This window comes from Brachyhypopomus gauderio, unplaced genomic scaffold (genome assembly GCF_052324685.1).
Source record: "Brachyhypopomus gauderio isolate BG-103 unplaced genomic scaffold, BGAUD_0.2 sc98, whole genome shotgun sequence".
NCBI lineage: Eukaryota > Metazoa > Chordata > Actinopteri > Gymnotiformes > Hypopomidae > Brachyhypopomus > Brachyhypopomus gauderio.
The window spans coordinates 717,190-733,493 of record NW_027506919.1 but is presented as its reverse complement, the minus strand read 5'-3'; the positions used below and the strand labels follow the sequence as shown (position 1 = coordinate 733,493).

General features: G+C 43.5%; 1 long non-coding RNA gene across 2 annotated transcripts in view; it reads right to left on the bottom strand.

The window, feature by feature from the left end:
• Positions 1-564: 564 nt before the first annotated feature.
• LOC143496653 (uncharacterized) overlaps positions 565-16,304 on the bottom strand; it is a 209,659-nt gene continuing 193,919 nt past the window's right edge. The window contains exons 1-3 of one of the 2 annotated variants that reach the window (XR_013125679.1): positions 1,978-2,026; positions 1,713-1,789; positions 565-1,112 (exon numbers count right to left, since the gene is read on the bottom strand). This is a non-coding gene — a long non-coding RNA (uncharacterized LOC143496653). Of the gene's footprint in view, positions 1,113-1,712; positions 1,790-1,977; positions 2,027-16,304 lie in introns of those variants that run through there. The other variant, XR_013125676.1, reaches the window with a different exon arrangement.

Below are 16,304 nucleotides of genomic sequence, written 5' to 3'. Positions count from 1 at the left end.
CTGGTGCTTCACCATGTGTGTTGTCCTTTAATGGGTGAGTGCTGGTGTGGTGAGGGGACGTAGTCTGGTGCTTCACCATGTGTGTTGTCCTTTAATGGGTGAGTGCTGGTGTGGTGAGGGGACGTAGTCTGGTCCATGTGTGTTGTCCTTTAGTGGGCGAGTGCTGTTGTGGTGAGGGGAGTAAGTCTGGTCCATGTGTGTTGTCCTTTAATGGGTGAGTGCTGGTGTGGTGGGGGGAGTAAGTCTGGTGCTTCATAGCTGTTCATGGGGGTCTAGTACAGGTGACACCTCCCCAGGGGCCACGCCTACTTTATTCTGTACATAAAAAGCTGCATATCAGGTCCTCATGTTCATATATATATATAAACAGTCGGTCCGTGTTTCTCTGTTTTGTTTACTTTCGTAATCATGTCCTGTCTAAACCAAATTGCCCTCTGACCACACACACACACACACACACACACACACACACACACACACACACACACACACACACACACAATGCAGCAGTTTAGTGTTTTGGAATAGTCAAGAAACAAGAGTCAAGGAACAGATGACAGGAAATAGTTGCTCAGAAATCTTTATAACATTATCATAACATAAAAAAACTCATTTGTCTTCCATTAATATTTGTTATATGTTAGAAGTGGCACAGAACTGTTGTCCACAACTAAATGTTTTGATTTTCACTTTTAGTTACATTTGGGGGAGGTCCATAATGCACTGGTTTCTTGCCAACACATGCCACATAAATGTGGCCTGTCACATTATAACCATGGTATCTACAGTTAGGTGGTTGGGAAAATTGAATTAACTTGCAATTAATAATATTAAAGTCATAATTGCTTTCATAATAATTAGCTCTCAAATGTTTGCCATTTTTGCACACTTTCCTCACCTTTGCAATAACGTCCACTATGAAGATATTTTTGAGTTTGCATGGCTTTGTGCCTTGATTCAGTGGTTCCATGGCATTGTTACAACTGTCAGGTTTCATTTTAGGAGCAATGTGCTTTTGGATGAATTCAGCTTCTGTCTGAGCATCAGTGTACGCAGTGACACACAGAAGAAGGAGGGTCAGAGCTGGCCAACGCATCTCCATGGCGATGTCTCTGGAGAGAGAAACGAAGACCAGCAGGTACCACGATGTCAGCAGAAACACTCACACAGTTCATCTTCCTCTGCTTGTATTTGTGTGGGTGTTTATGGTGAACTACACAACAGCAGTTCCACACTGCTGTACACCTCATCTCCATAAACCCATTTAACAAAACAATAACACTTGATATTTACATAATATGTGGAATTATTGGAAATGTAGTCCATATGCTTGTTGACCTTAAATCTACACTACCAGTCAAAGGTTGTTGAGTATTTCTATAATTCAATGTTTCAGTGTTCTCTTAACTGAGACATTGAATTATAGAAATATAAAGTATAGAACAGATAAATAATTTGAAAATTAAAAAATGTTCTTCCATTCTTCTGTAGTGTATTGGCGGTACCGACATGTACATTACATTCCTGCAGAACAGGAACTGACATGTGACTGAAAGGATGTTTTATTGTTCTGACATGAACAATATGTGAAAATGAGGTGTTCTAAAACATTTGACCAATTGTGTATTTTATGTTTTATGCTTGTAATCTCTAAAACAATCAGCTATATATAGTTTGACTATATCTAAATTAAAACAAATACTGTAACTTACTTAATGTTACTGCAGGAAATGTTGTACAAATCCCAATGTTGAAGTTGTGAGGTAAATGAGGATGGTCGAGTCTGGGTCTAGCCAGAGAAGAGAAAAAGATTCACATCACACCCTACAGTCATACTGACCTGCAGACATTTGGTGCTCATCACACTACACACACATTAACTCAATGTGAAGGTTATAGTATTTCTAATAAATCCATTACTAGTAAATGTGGTTGAAATGCCCCTAATCTGAGCCCTGGTGAAGGAATTTGACTCACCTCTGTGCAGATAAAGATCACAGCTCAACTTCAGTCTGCACACATCAGCCCCTTTAAACTCCAGAACTGTCTCCTCCCTCGTGTGTCAGCTGATGAATATGCAAAAATGCATTAACAACATTTTATATCAGAACAAAATCATATATATGCAGATGAGGTGATGCCTTTAAACTATTGTTTACTTAGTCACATGATTGTAAGATACTAGATATTGTAGTTACCCTTCCCGGTTATGCAACCAAACGAGCTTTAAGCTTGACATACAAGATATTTTAGTACTGCTGTCATCATTATAGATAACAACATTTCCATAATGTTTCAAATATGATCACAAACTCCAAGGTAATATATTACGAAAGCATTTGTTCAGAAAACATTTTAATGTTTGTGAGACTGATTCACCTGTATGGAAAATTCAAACTCTTAAAAAAATCTTATTTAGGGAAATGGGAAACATTGCAGTGTTGTAACATCAAAGATAGCTGGAGAAGTGAAGAACTCATGGTTTTCAAGTGTACTGCTCCATGAAGAACCTCTGCTATTCACAAGAAGCTTTAAGCAAGCTGTAAAGTTTTGCTTATGTCATTAACCACGAGCACAACAGTGTAACAGAGACGTTTGAGGAAGTTAATATATTCTGGCACAATGGTTGTGTTTCTGAATCAATTGTATGTTCTATTTTGGAAGAACGTTTGCTTTTCCTCAAGAAAAGGGTTTAACAATTTTCAGATTGTCCAGTGTCACTCAGAGGAAGATGTGTTTCTCATGTCAGATGGAATCATCTCAAGACGTCTTCCTCATTCTCTGAGAGGAGTTCACTGTTCACTGATGCCTGTAGCTTCCTCCCTCCCTCCTCCTTCTCCTCCTCTCCTCTCTTCCTCCTGTCTCTTATCACACCCTAATGTTTTGGACTAATTGTCTAATGATGAGATTCAGAGATCTGCAAGTGTGTGCTGACTACCACACTAATGATTCACAGGAAGATGATAGTCAGATAGGGCATTTCTGCACTGATGTGATTGATGTGCAGGGGTGATTAACCCCACCCTGCATAGTTTAATTGTCTTAATTTTCTTAATTGTCTGAGAGGCATTTTTCCCCTGTTCACTGATGCCTGTAGCTGTGACGTTCGGGCTGTCACGAAGGACGAGACACGGAATCCTCTGGACTGACGTCACTTCGTTTATTTTAACAGATATTGCGCAATAGCGCACGAGCAACAAACAACGTTCATACACACAGCAACGTGTAAACCTAGACATTGACGAGCACAGGACACCGCGCGAGCACACATTAAATAGACAAACTACATTAGCCCCATGTGATTACGAGATGATTCACAGGTGATACACATTATCACACGACATAGCCTTCACCACAGAGTTCCATAGACGCAGACAAAGCACGTGGACCACGTATACACACGCCCAAAGGGGAGGGGCCGGGGTCCTCAACCTGACAGACGCCCCCTCCAAGGGCACTACCCGTCCCGGGGTGCCAACAGGACCGAGTGCCCCGAACCCACGACTATGGGCGGATCCGACGCGCTCAGTCCTGCGTCTGGGGGTTAACCGCCCTCGGCGAAGCGTCCGTCACGAATCACCTAGCACCTCCCTGGGAAGACCGGGGAGAAGACGTTAGACACATTCAACAGTACAGACATGAATACACACACAGGCACGCTTACACACATAGGCACACACGGGAAAAGGGGATTCAGTACACATACGGGAAGACTCACAAACACTGGAACACACACACACGACATGGGCGCCAGGCTACGCGCCAGGAGGAGAGCCAGGAGAGGAGAGAGGTCGGGAGCTGCAGGCGCTGCGGGGGACTTTCCTCCTCCAGCCTTTGCTGCGGACCCTCCGCAGGGCGCAGCGCGGCTGGCGTACGCGCCTGGAGCAGCGCGGCTGGCGTACGTGCCTGGAGCAGCGCGGCTGGCGGACGTGCCGACCGGGCTGTGCGGGAGGTCCCCTTCCGTCTCCATTTCCTCTTCCTCTTCTCTCCGGCTCCATTCCATGGGCTGCACCTGGCTGCCACCCCTGGAACAGTCCATCTCACTGTCGCCGGAGCGATCGGAAGAGGGAGTCCACTTCCCCTTCATAGTCTCTGCAGACCTCTCCGGGGGGGTAGGGCTAACCTCTCCCTCTGTGGTGTAGGAGCCCTCTGCCGATGGGTACTCCCCATCCTTCCCTGTGGTGTGAGAGGGGCACACGGGCGGAGAAAGGTAATCCTCGTCCTCCGACTCCTCCCCCTCCTCTTCACCGTAGTCATCGGTGGCAGCCTCGCTCTCAGAGGGAGGGTAGTCCTCTCCTTCCCCACCGTAGTCTACGGTGGATGCGTCACACACAGACGGAGGGTAGGCTTCCTCCTCCTCTCCACCGTAGTCTATGGTGGAGGCGTCGCACACCGAGGGAGCGGGTTCGTCTCCCTCATCTTCCTCCTCCTCCTCGCTCAGGGAGTCCCCACTCCCGAACTCACCCTCGGGGGTCCCCTCCGTCGCGCATTGCTCTAAGAAGCCCACCCACAAAGGGGAGAAAGGTGGGTATTCCGTACCCCAGATCCGCACCGCCACCTGGCGGAGCCTCTCCGCCTTCTCAGGGTTGTCCTGCTCCCGAGCAGACCGCAGCAGGGACGCACAGACCGGGTCTGTCTCCAGCTGCTCCAGCGTGGGCACGGTCTTATGGCGCGGGGAGGAGTCCCCCTCGAGTTCGCCCTCTGGTGTCGTCCCTGTCCCGTATAGGTCGGGGACACTAACCCGTATGGGCGAGAGCTCTCTGGGAGGCGCGGCGTGTCGTTCTTGCCACACCCGCGCCGCTGTCTTGCGGTACTCCTCTGCCAACCCTGTTATGGAGGTCTCCCGAGCCGGGCACAGCAGGTAGGCGCACTCGGGGTCCCGCTTCATCTGCGCCTGAGTTGGCATGGAGCCGCGGCGCGGGGGGGAGGAAGACGCGCGGCGATGCCGCATGCAGGGCTTCTTGCCCTTCCTTGACTTTGCCTTGTAGCCTGGCATTTTTTTTCTTCTTTGTGTCTCTAAGGCTCGTCAATCTGTGACGTTCGGGCTGTCACGAAGGACGAGACACGGAATCCTCTGGACTGACGTCACTTCGTTTATTTTAACAGATATTGCGCAATAGCGCACAAGCAACAAACAACGTTCATACACACAGCAACGTGTAAACTTAGACATTGACGAGCACAGGACACCGCGCGAGCACACATTAAATAGACAAACTACATTAGCCCCATGTGATTACGAGACGATTCACAGGTGATACACATTATCACACGACATAGCCATCACCACAGAGTTCCACAGACGCAGACAAAGCACGTGGACCACGTATACACACGCCCAAAGGGGAGGGGCCGGGGTCCTCAACGTGACAGTAGCTTCCTCTTTAGGTGTCTGGATGCAGATTTCTGTATGATGATTGCCTGTTGTAAAAAGCTAAATTTAATTAATTAATAAATTTAATTGAGCTGATTATATTTTAAATGGAGTAATATTGTTAATGGCTTGAAAATTGTATCACAATTCTTATTTCACTGAAAAAAATAACAGTGAATTATTTGAAACGATTATGACTGAAAAGTCTCTTGTTCTACCATCTGATTATCATATATCACAAGTCTCCCTGATGCCCACAAGTCAGATAAATCCCAGTTTTATTAGATTTTACCTCAATTGTGATCATTAGGAAACTGTTATATATTACAGTATATGCGGGAGACTCCCGGAACATCCCGGAACTTCTTGGATTAGTCCAAACATGTATCAGAGACCCATACTTGAGTAAAAGTACAAGTACTCTATCACAAAACGTGGAAGTACAGAAGTATTCAGCATTTTTGTATTTGTACTATTGCAAGTAGTTTATTCTCATATGTATTACTCAATTACTGAGTACAAGTACAAGTATTGCGTTTTCTATTAAATTAAAGAAAGCAGTCAAAGTTTGATTATCAAATTTTTATATATATATATCACTTCAAATCAAATCAAAGCTGTCAAAGACCACAAATACAAGTGTTCTGTATGTAAAAACAAATAGCAACTTAAAAACCTGGGCTTAGCACTTCGTACACAAAAACAACAGATAACCTATGTCCCACTACGTCGTAGGTTTGACGCAGAAGTACAAGTTAGCTTTAATTTATCTGCGAAAACAAGGTGTATTTTGGACATAAAATCCATCCATCATTTACCCTCAATAAATGCCCTTACCCTATAAAAACACTACACTATCAAAATGGGCACATGATTAGTCAGCATGAAAAGAGAACGGATTACTGTTGCTAAAAACGCAATTCAGCGTGACATCATGATGTTCCTCTGGTGTTCCTAAACTGACCTCGCTGGAGACGCAAAATCTCTGCTTGGAAGGGACTACGGCGACACTCTGTCGTCTGTCGTGACATCATGAGGATGCTGAGCGTGGAGGGGACATGCGTCATACGCATCTGTCAAATCAGTGTTAATTATTTCATGTATTGTCCAATCACATTTGGTTGATCACCTCGTGTTCACCTCGTGGACACCGTGTGTATTGATGATTAAAAGTATAAAAGATGAGAGCTCGGAAGGGGGAATTAACTCTCTCTGTGACAGACACCTGGCGTGTTTGTAACGGAGATCTCAGGGGTTAATCCATGCTTTGTTGAAATAAATCATTGTACTTTATTATCTAACCCAACTGCTTCTGACTTTTGTTGTGCTCACCATTTAAGGGTTTCAGAATTTCTAACACATTTTGGCACCCCAGATGGGACTCCACGACTGAGGACGGCACATCTGAGGGGGAGAGTAAGCGCTTAGTTCCTGAAGAGCTTACTTCAGTCAGCCAACAACAAATTTCGTGGGGCGGGACTCGCAGGTGTTTGCCTCCTCGGCGTCGGAGTTTTCCTGGAAACAGACGAACAGTTAAGTTAACTAAACCCTGGTGAGTACAAAGTGTTAGGTAAACTTATTGCAGAGTGTGACTTCTCTCCTGGTACGTGTATACACGGTGACGGTTATCGGGTGGGGTAACTAAGCGATTGAGTGTTTCACCCTCGGCTGAGAGTCGAGGACCAGAGTATCAGGGAGAGTGAGAGTCAGGTTCTGCGTGAGTGTGTTGTCTTCAGAAGCAGCAAAATGGGTGGATGTAATAGTAGTCGTACTGGCGGCGAGGTCAGTGAGATACTGTGTGAACATCCTAGAATAAGGTACATGAACGAACGGTATGGGTCCGAAAGTCTAAAACAATTTCACATGTGGGTTACTAAATGTGATTTCCCAGAGGGAGGGAGTTTTAACATGAACCGAATTGCAGCATTAAAACGAAACCTAGTAAAAGAACAATATGATGGGTTTAAGGTCAACTGGGAAGCTTTTGAATTGTGGGAGGGGGAGGCGAAACGGTGGGATTATAGGTTGCAAACAAAAACTAAACTTGAGGTTCGAAAGGAACTTCAGAATCTCCAGTCTGTTAAGTGTGTTGCAGATCCAGACCTGGACGGATGTCCCAGGCGACCCCCAACCGCCCCGACGGCCCCACCCAACCCCACCAACGTCAAGCCCCAGAAACCAGTCAGAGGGAACAAGCCTCCTCCAGCACGTCCAATCAGCTCAGTGGCTCTGCACACGAGATCGCGAGACGGGCAAGACGCAACAGCCGGACCAAGCCAAGGACGCATGGTCCACGTCAGCGAGCCGCCCCTGCCCCCACCTCCAGAGGAGAAGTGGACTCCGGAAACGACCAACGATCAGGTGATGTGCCCGATGGTGGAAGTGGCGGGTCAGGATGAACCTATGCTTGTTATGAGAACATGGACTGTTGCAGATTTACAGGAAGTCGTCAAGCAGCTCAAGCACCCTGGTGACATTGGGGGGCGTAAGTATACCAGAATACACTTACAAATTTGTAAATTTCAGAAGGAAGTACAGACATGTCTCCTGTGTCCTCAGTGTAAATAACTTGTGGAAGCACTTACCAAAATGTCCAACATAGACCCAACACATGCTGTTACTCACAGCTGTGACTGGGGTTTATCATTCTCCATCTCTCCACCTTTTAACAATAACTAGTTATTACGTTTACTATTAATGGATTTATTAGAAATACTGTAACCTTCATATTGAGTTAATGTGTGTGTAGTGTGATAACCATCAAATGTCTGCAGTTCAGTATGACTGTAGGGTGTGGTGTAAATTTTTTTCTCTTCTCTGGATAGACCCAGACTCAACCATCCTCATTTACCTCAACTTCAAAATTTGGATTTGTACAACATTTCCTGCAGTAGCATTAAGTTACAGTATTTGTTATTATTTAGATATAGGGATATACACGTAGCTTATTATTTTAGAGATTACAAGCATATGAAGTACAATACACAATTTGTCAAATGTTCAGAACACAACATTTTCACAGGTTATTTGGTTTTTAAAAAAACATAGAATAAACTGAAATTGAAAGTAAATGTCAGAGCAATAAAACACTTGCAGTCAGTAGTTCAAAAACCTTCAGCTGTTCTGTCGTAATATATATAAATGAAGTTTTGAAAGTTGATGCAAAGAGTGGATAATTCTTTGCATCAAGGTGTCCCACCTACTGATTAAATACTGTCTGTGTAAATGTAGAGGTGAAAAAATGACAAAGAAACACAGACTATTATAGGCATTTCCTCAAGGGATAATGCAAAGAATGCCAACGTGTGTCAGTGAATACACCATGAAATGCCACTTATAACCACAGCAAACATTGACAGGAAGAGGTCTAGCAGACCACATGTATCTGACTCAGACACTTACATTATAAATGGCTCACAGGACAACACCTTCAAACACAGTTTAACATGTGCTAGCATGTCTCACCTTCAGCTGTGAAGAGAACATGTCACGCTGCAGGGGAGAAAGCCAAAAAATGAAAAAACGAGATGTGGTGGGACCATGTAGCACCAGCAGTTGACAGAAGAATGGAAGAACATCTCATAGACTGATCAATCAAAAATTTGAAATTTTCATAATGCAGATATTTTGTATATTTTTGAATATGTGCTTGTTCCTCTGCATGGAGGAGAGAGTGTGTTGGTGTGATGAAAACATAAACCAGAACATCTTTACTCGCCGAGTTCCTATTCCACCCACCACAAATACGCCAAGACAAACACCACAACTAATTGTACTTACTGTAAATAACCCGTAACAATATACATTTGCATCCAGTTCCCTGCTCCACACCAAGGCTGTGTTTGACATTGCCTACTACACACTTCTTGTGAACTAATTGGGCTACAAAGCAATATGCAGTACACAGCAAAAACTGGAGAGTTAAATTTTGAGAGTTAAACATTTCCGAGTTGATTTTCACTCCCAAAGAGTAATTATAACACTGTTAGATTTAAATGATGTTCAGTATTGGAGTTATCTGACAAAGTTGATAAAATCAGTGTTAATCCATCTAAATAACTCCCACAAAGACGTCGTTAAACTCCGCCCACGAATTTCGGATGGAGAAAGTTGGCGCCATTTTCCTCTTGGAGAAAGATGTACACGGTGAGTGCAGGATTGCCAACTCTCACGCACTGAGCGTGAGACACACGCATTTGACCGTCTTCACACGCTCTCATACCACACTTCCGATTTCTCACGCCAAAAAAAAAATCTAGTTTATTTACCTCTGATCCATATCTATGATTCAATGAGTTACTAGTTCGCTCTGGCGCCAACCACTGGCGATCGATCGCTCGCGATATAATACTTAATTTGTGTCCATTTTACACCCGCCCGTAACAATTTACGTTCGCCCCCCCCCCCCCCCCCCCCCCAAAAAAAAAAAAACTTTTGTTCGCCACCCCCAGGTTCAAATCTCACTCCAAGTGATCTTCAAAAGTTGGCAACCCTGTGAGTGTGATTTATTCAAGCTTATTGAAAAAGGTTTAATTTGATTATTTGAAATGCATTATGTACAATAAAGCACCCTTGGAGGTTACGTACAAAACCTTGATGCCAGGGACCGAATAGCAAACGTGTTGAGGTGATTAGCACAGTTAATATTAGCATACCTAACCTAGCTAAGTAAACTGATAGCAATAGCTATAAACTAGCAAACTGATAGCAATAGCTAACTAGCTAGTGCTCCATAATTGGACAGTGAGGATTAAAATAAATGCATAATTATATCAAAACAATACTTGTCTTCAAACTACGACCAATGTTTGTTTTTATACGCTAGGGTCTAGTGTTAGTGTCTTTCGGTTTTATATATGGTGCAGCATTTTTTTGTTTGCGCCAGAATGGAACAGCGCCGCAGTTTATTGTGGAACAGGGAAAAACTAAATTGGTGAACGTCAATTTCTGATTTTGTTACCAGCATTAAAAGGATAGTAATGTGATTTTGATAGCCTAAACCACTGTATCAAGGTGTATGTAGTATTATTGTATTATTAAGCAAGGTTATGTGTGTGTTTCACAATTAATGTGTGTGTTTATTTTAGGTGCAGGTGTTTCTCTCCAGAGATGGAAAGCAGTATTTCTGGATCTTTAGGGATCTCCTAAGTAGGTAGAAGCCCACTGATGTTATGGGGGTGAGTGGGTCTTGAAGACCCCCCATGAGAGGTGAGGACTCCCCTCATGTTCAGGGACTAGTTGTGTTGACTAGTATGTACCAGTTGACTTCTGGTTATTGTATCCTTTATTTGGATTATGTCACGGGTTTTGCATTGGTACACTTTATTCATTAAATCCTTCATTTTCAATGAGACTGGTGTGATTGCGTACTTCTTTTACTTGAGCACCATTGCTAGTCACATCTGAACCTAATTTCAACAATGGATTTAATATTCAAAGTTCATATAGTGTTAGAGATGAAAGTTTGTACATTGTACCTTCTTTCACAATGTTTTATTTCAACTTTGAAGGACCTCAAGTGTATGGGAATATATTCTAATTTTAACATTTTATTAGTGTTAATATCTAAATATTTAGGGAGTGAAATTAACTACTGAAATAGTAAACAAAAATTAAAAATAACTCAAAGAATGTTACTTTAACTCTGTTAACAAAGTAACTCTCACTAGGGGTGTGTTTAAAAAAATCGATCTTTTGATTCAAATCGATCTTCATTTCAGTGATTCGATATCGATTTATGAAACCTGAGATCGATCTTTAGAATTAGCCAATTTTTTCCGCATATGCGTACCGTTTTAACATCTCGCGTTTTATCTCGTGAAACCATCCTTTTTTTCTCGAGCACTGCCACTTGGCTGGGGTGATCAGTTAAGCATGGCTGCAGCAAGAGTAAAAATGCCCAAGAACCTGAAGGCAGATGTATGGTTACATTTTGGATTCAGAAACCATGATGGTAGGGAAGAGTTGGATAAAAGCACAGCTGTGTGTAAACTGTGCAACATGGAGGTGAAATATTGTGGGAATACAACAAATCTGAGAAATCATTTAATACGACACCATCATGATATTCAAAAAAAGTTTTTAACCCAAGTGGGCCTGATTATTTCAGCGTATGTTTTCCACACAAACCTCTACAATATCAGAGCAGGGCTTCTATTCACATAGACCATATTTCATACTACCAAGAAAATGGGGCATGAGGTGTTTTTCCATATGTGGAAAACTCATAATGTGAAATCATCAGGCCACATTGGTCAGACACCAGAAAATGACCAACACATCTTTGTGAAAAGATGTTTGGTTCGTTCCTTGGTTGTGTCTGTCCGAGACAAAGACCTGTGACTACAGAGGGTAAGATGGCGGTGTATCTGTCTCTGTCAGACAGAAACCTCAAACAGTGGCAAGGAAAAACTCCCTAGTTTTTTTTGCATGAGGAAGAAACCTTGAGAGCAACCAAGACTCAGGGGGGGAACCCATCTTCCTCTGGCCGACACCGGACACCATGACAACAACAACAATTTAGATAAAGAAAAGGAAAAGATGTAAAAATGTCCATCTTGCTGTACGCATACGGTCAGGCAGTAGGTGGCTGGCACAGGATGGATCGCTTGTCTCTCCTCATCTCATTTTTCCACGAGCAGGCGGGCAGCCATGTGGAGAAAATAAAACAGGGAGAATTAGCGCTGTACAGGGACATATACAGGACAGATGAAATTAAACACATTTTTGGAGTGTGGCAGCAACTCCGGCATTAAGTTAAACTATTACAGCCTAGCTAAAAAAAAGGCAGAACCAGAAGGTAACATAGGCTTGGGGGCATTCTGAGACAATGGCATCCATCCACTGCACTGTCAACAAACTTGAGTGACCACGAGCAGTGACAGAGAGTCCCGGACGCACTTTGGAAGGTTGTTCCAAAGCTGGGGGGCCTTACAAGAAAAGGCTCTTCCCCCTGCTGTTACCTTATTAATTTGTGGAACTAATAAAAGACCAGCACCCTGTGATCTTAGTGGGCGTGGGGGTTCATAGTAGGAAATAAGTTCCTGGAGGTATTCAGGAGCAATCCCATGCAGTGCTTTATAAGTTAATAATAGAATTTTAAAATCAATACGGAATTTAACTGGGAGCCAATGCAGGGCTGGTAGGACTGGTCTAATATGCTGAAATTTTCTAGTTCTGGTCAGAACTCTGGCTGCGGCATTTTGAACTATTTGAAGTTTATTTAGATTCCTATTTGAACATCCTGACAGTAGTGAGTTACAGTAGTCTAATCTAGAGCTAACAAAGGCGTGTACCAATTTTTCTGCATCATCCTGTGATAATGCATTTCTTAACTTGACAATGTTGCGGAGATGTAGAAATATTATCTATGTATTTATCAAATGATAGGTCGGAGTCGAGTATGACGCCTAGGTTTTTGGCTACTGTGCCAGGTGTAATGGGGTAGTCTGCGAGATTAAGCATTAGATCTGGAATTTTCTGTCTTGAGGCCTTAGGGCCCAGGAGGAGAACTTCTGTTTTGTCCTCTTTAAGTTGGAGGAAGTTTAGAGACATCCAGCATTTAATATCTCTTACACAGGCCTCAATTTTTCCTAAACTGAGTTTGTCATCAGGTTTGGCTGATATGTAAAGTTGGGTGTCATCTGCATAGCAGTGAAAATTTACACCATGTTTGTTTATAATTGTGCCCAATGGTAGCATATATAATGTAAATATAGTAGTGGTCCTAAAATGGAGCCTTGCGGGACCCCATATTTAACTTTTGTACGTTTGGATGGAATATTATTGAGCTCTACAAACTGATGGTGATTTGTTAAGTAAGAGTTGTGGGCTGTGCCTGAGACTCCAACCCAGCGTTCTAACTGCTTTAGCAAGATCCTATGATCAATTGTGTCAAAAGCTGCACTAAGATCAAGAAGCAAGAAGTAACCCAGACAAATCAGCAGCACTGACTAGGAAAAGAGCCTTTTCTTGTAAGGCCCCCCAGCTTTGGAATGATCTTCCTAAATGCGTCCGGGACTCTGACACAGTAACAATCTTTAAATCTAGGTTGAAAACCCACTTATTTAGTTTAGCGTTTGATAATTAATATCCCTCCTTAGATAAAGATACAGATCCAGGGGTTCACAGGCAAAGAGTTTTACGGTAGACTGGGGCGCTGGTGCTGTCATCCTGTCACTGCTAGTGGTCACTCAAGTTTGTTGACAGTGCAGTGGATGGATGCCATTGTCTCAGGATGCCCCCAAGCCTGTGTTACCTTCTGGTTCTGCCTTTTTTTAGCTAGGCTGTAATAGTTTAACTTAATGCCGGAGTTGCTGCCACACTCCAGAAATGTTTATAATTTCACCTGTCCTGTATATTTCCCCATGCAGTGCTAATTTTCCCTGTTTCATTTCTCCACATGGCTGCCCGCCTGCTTGAGGAATAATGAGATGAGGAGACCAGCGATCCATCCTGGGCCAGCCACCTCCTGCCTAACCGGATGCCTACACCATGATGGACATTATTACATCTTTTTCCTTTTCTTTCTCTTCTTTCTGTATAAATTGTTGTGTTGTCATGGTGACCGGTGTCGGCCAGAGGAGGATGGGTTCCCCCCCTGAGTCTTGGTTCCTTTCAAGGTTTCTTCCTCATGTAAAAAACTAGGGAGTTTTTCCTTGCCACTGTCGCCTTTGGCTTGCTCACTGGGGGCTAGGACCCGGCACTTGTAAAGCTGCTTTGTGACAACAACTGTTGTAAAAAGCGCTATATAAATAAAATTTGATTGATTGATTGACCAGCACAATTGGTAAAAGACCAGGGCTGAATCCGAAATGCTGTACTTCTCTCCTATTCAGTACGCCAAAGCAGTACGAGATCACAGGTAGCATGTTCAAGGTTATGAAAACTGCCCAGTCACCTACTGAAAGAATTCACTACTTTAACGGTTGAGCAGAACGTACTGCATTGAAATCTAATGCCTACTGTTTAAGTACAACATTTCGGATTCAGCCCAGTATAAAACGTTGCAGTCGTCCTAGTTTTTGGGTTAGGACAACAGATCACAGTAGTGAAGGAGGAGGATTAGGACAGTAGATCATGGTAGTTGGATTAGAGGATGCACATTGTAAGCACTCAAGTGTTCAGTTTAACATAGTATAGATCAATGGATACTACAACTGTGCCCATATGCAATCAATCATTGAATAAAAATGAGGGCATTCTTTTCTATTGGTAGTTGCATACAAATATGAAAATGCTGTGATATGACATTCAAAACTGCAACATTGCCAGTGTCAGCAGTTTAGTTGTTTATGAAACATTTTGGCTGTTGCAATTCACCTCACAGTATCATATTTAAACAACCTTCCTAGAAAGAACATTTTTGTTCATGTCTTCTGAGGTGCCCCAAGGTGTCCCAACTACTGATTAACTTGTATGTCCTCTCTCTGTGTAAATGTAGAGGTGAACAAGAAATTGGCAAATAAACACAGACTATTATAAGCATTTCCTTAAGGGACATTGCAAAGAATGCCAATGTGTGTCAGTGAGTACACCATGAACGGCCACTTAAAACCACAGCAAACATTGACAGGAAGAGGTCTAGCAGACCACATGTATCCGACTCAGACACGTACATTATAAATGGCTCACAGGACAACACCTTCAAACACAGTTTCACATGTGTTAGTTAGCATGTCTCACCTTTAGCTGTGAAGAAAACATGTCAGAAATATAAAATAAATTAGGGTGTTCAAAACCTTTGACTGTTAGTGTAAACTTGAGGCCAAGAAGCATATGGACTACATACCAATAATTCCACAAAATATTATGCAGGAAATTCGGTGATTTCCACAAGTATTCACAATGTGATATCACAAGTATTCAGAATGTGACATATCTTTCTCACAAAAAACACTTTTTGGAATGATGCTAATTATAGAACATGAAATGCAGATTGTGGGTTTTGATTCAGAATATGGATCAGCCCCTGAAGACACACCAGCATATTCTAGAGAGGAAGTAGTCACTGTACGTTTCCTTGTCTGGATTGTTGGCACCAGCTCAACAGTTTGTTTTAGTGATGAACTTTGGGTTTACTAAAGAACAAACCATATTTTTCTTTATAGGTCATTCTTTACGACAAAGAACATCAAAACATATGCTCAACATTGCCAGTGTCAGCATGTAACGGGCGCGAGGGAGTCGAGGATGCAAAGACGAGGTGCGTTCAAAGGCTATGTTTATTAGGCTTGACGGTGGACATACTCACGACGTATCGTAACAGCAGTCAACCACACTGAACAGGACACACTCATGGCATATCGTAACAACAGTAAACACACTGAACAGTACACGCTCACGGCGTGCTGAAACAATCCAACACACAACAAATGTCACATTAAAGACGAGCACCACACGATGCAAACACACACACTATATACACGTAGCCTTACAAGCACCGCGTGAAACACATTAGTCTAACGAGACAAGTAAACACACACACACACACACACCCAGCCACACCCACAGACGTACATATACAGACATGGACAACATTAACCCATGCCCGAAGGGAGGGGTTCGGGGCTGTAGCGTGATAGAGCCCCTTCTGTCCTCTCGCGGAGCCCCGCGGGCACTGCCCCGCATTGGCAGCTGTAGTAGCTTGCTTAGGCTCCAGTTTCTGGGCCGGATGGCATGTGGTCCCTCTGGCAGACACTGGAGGACGCTGTCCGACGCGAGGCTGCCTGGGAGTACTGGGAGTCCTGGGAAACGCCTCGTGTGGGCGCTTTGCAGGTTCATGCCTTAGCCATGCTCCTGGGGGGGGGGGGGGGGGGGGGGCTTTAGGTGTTTAGGTGGCGGCTCTCGCCCTACCTCTTCAAGCTCCATCTCCTCGGAGGAGGAGCAGCAGCTCCTCATGCTGGCGGCCTCTGGTGTACTGCCTTCTGGA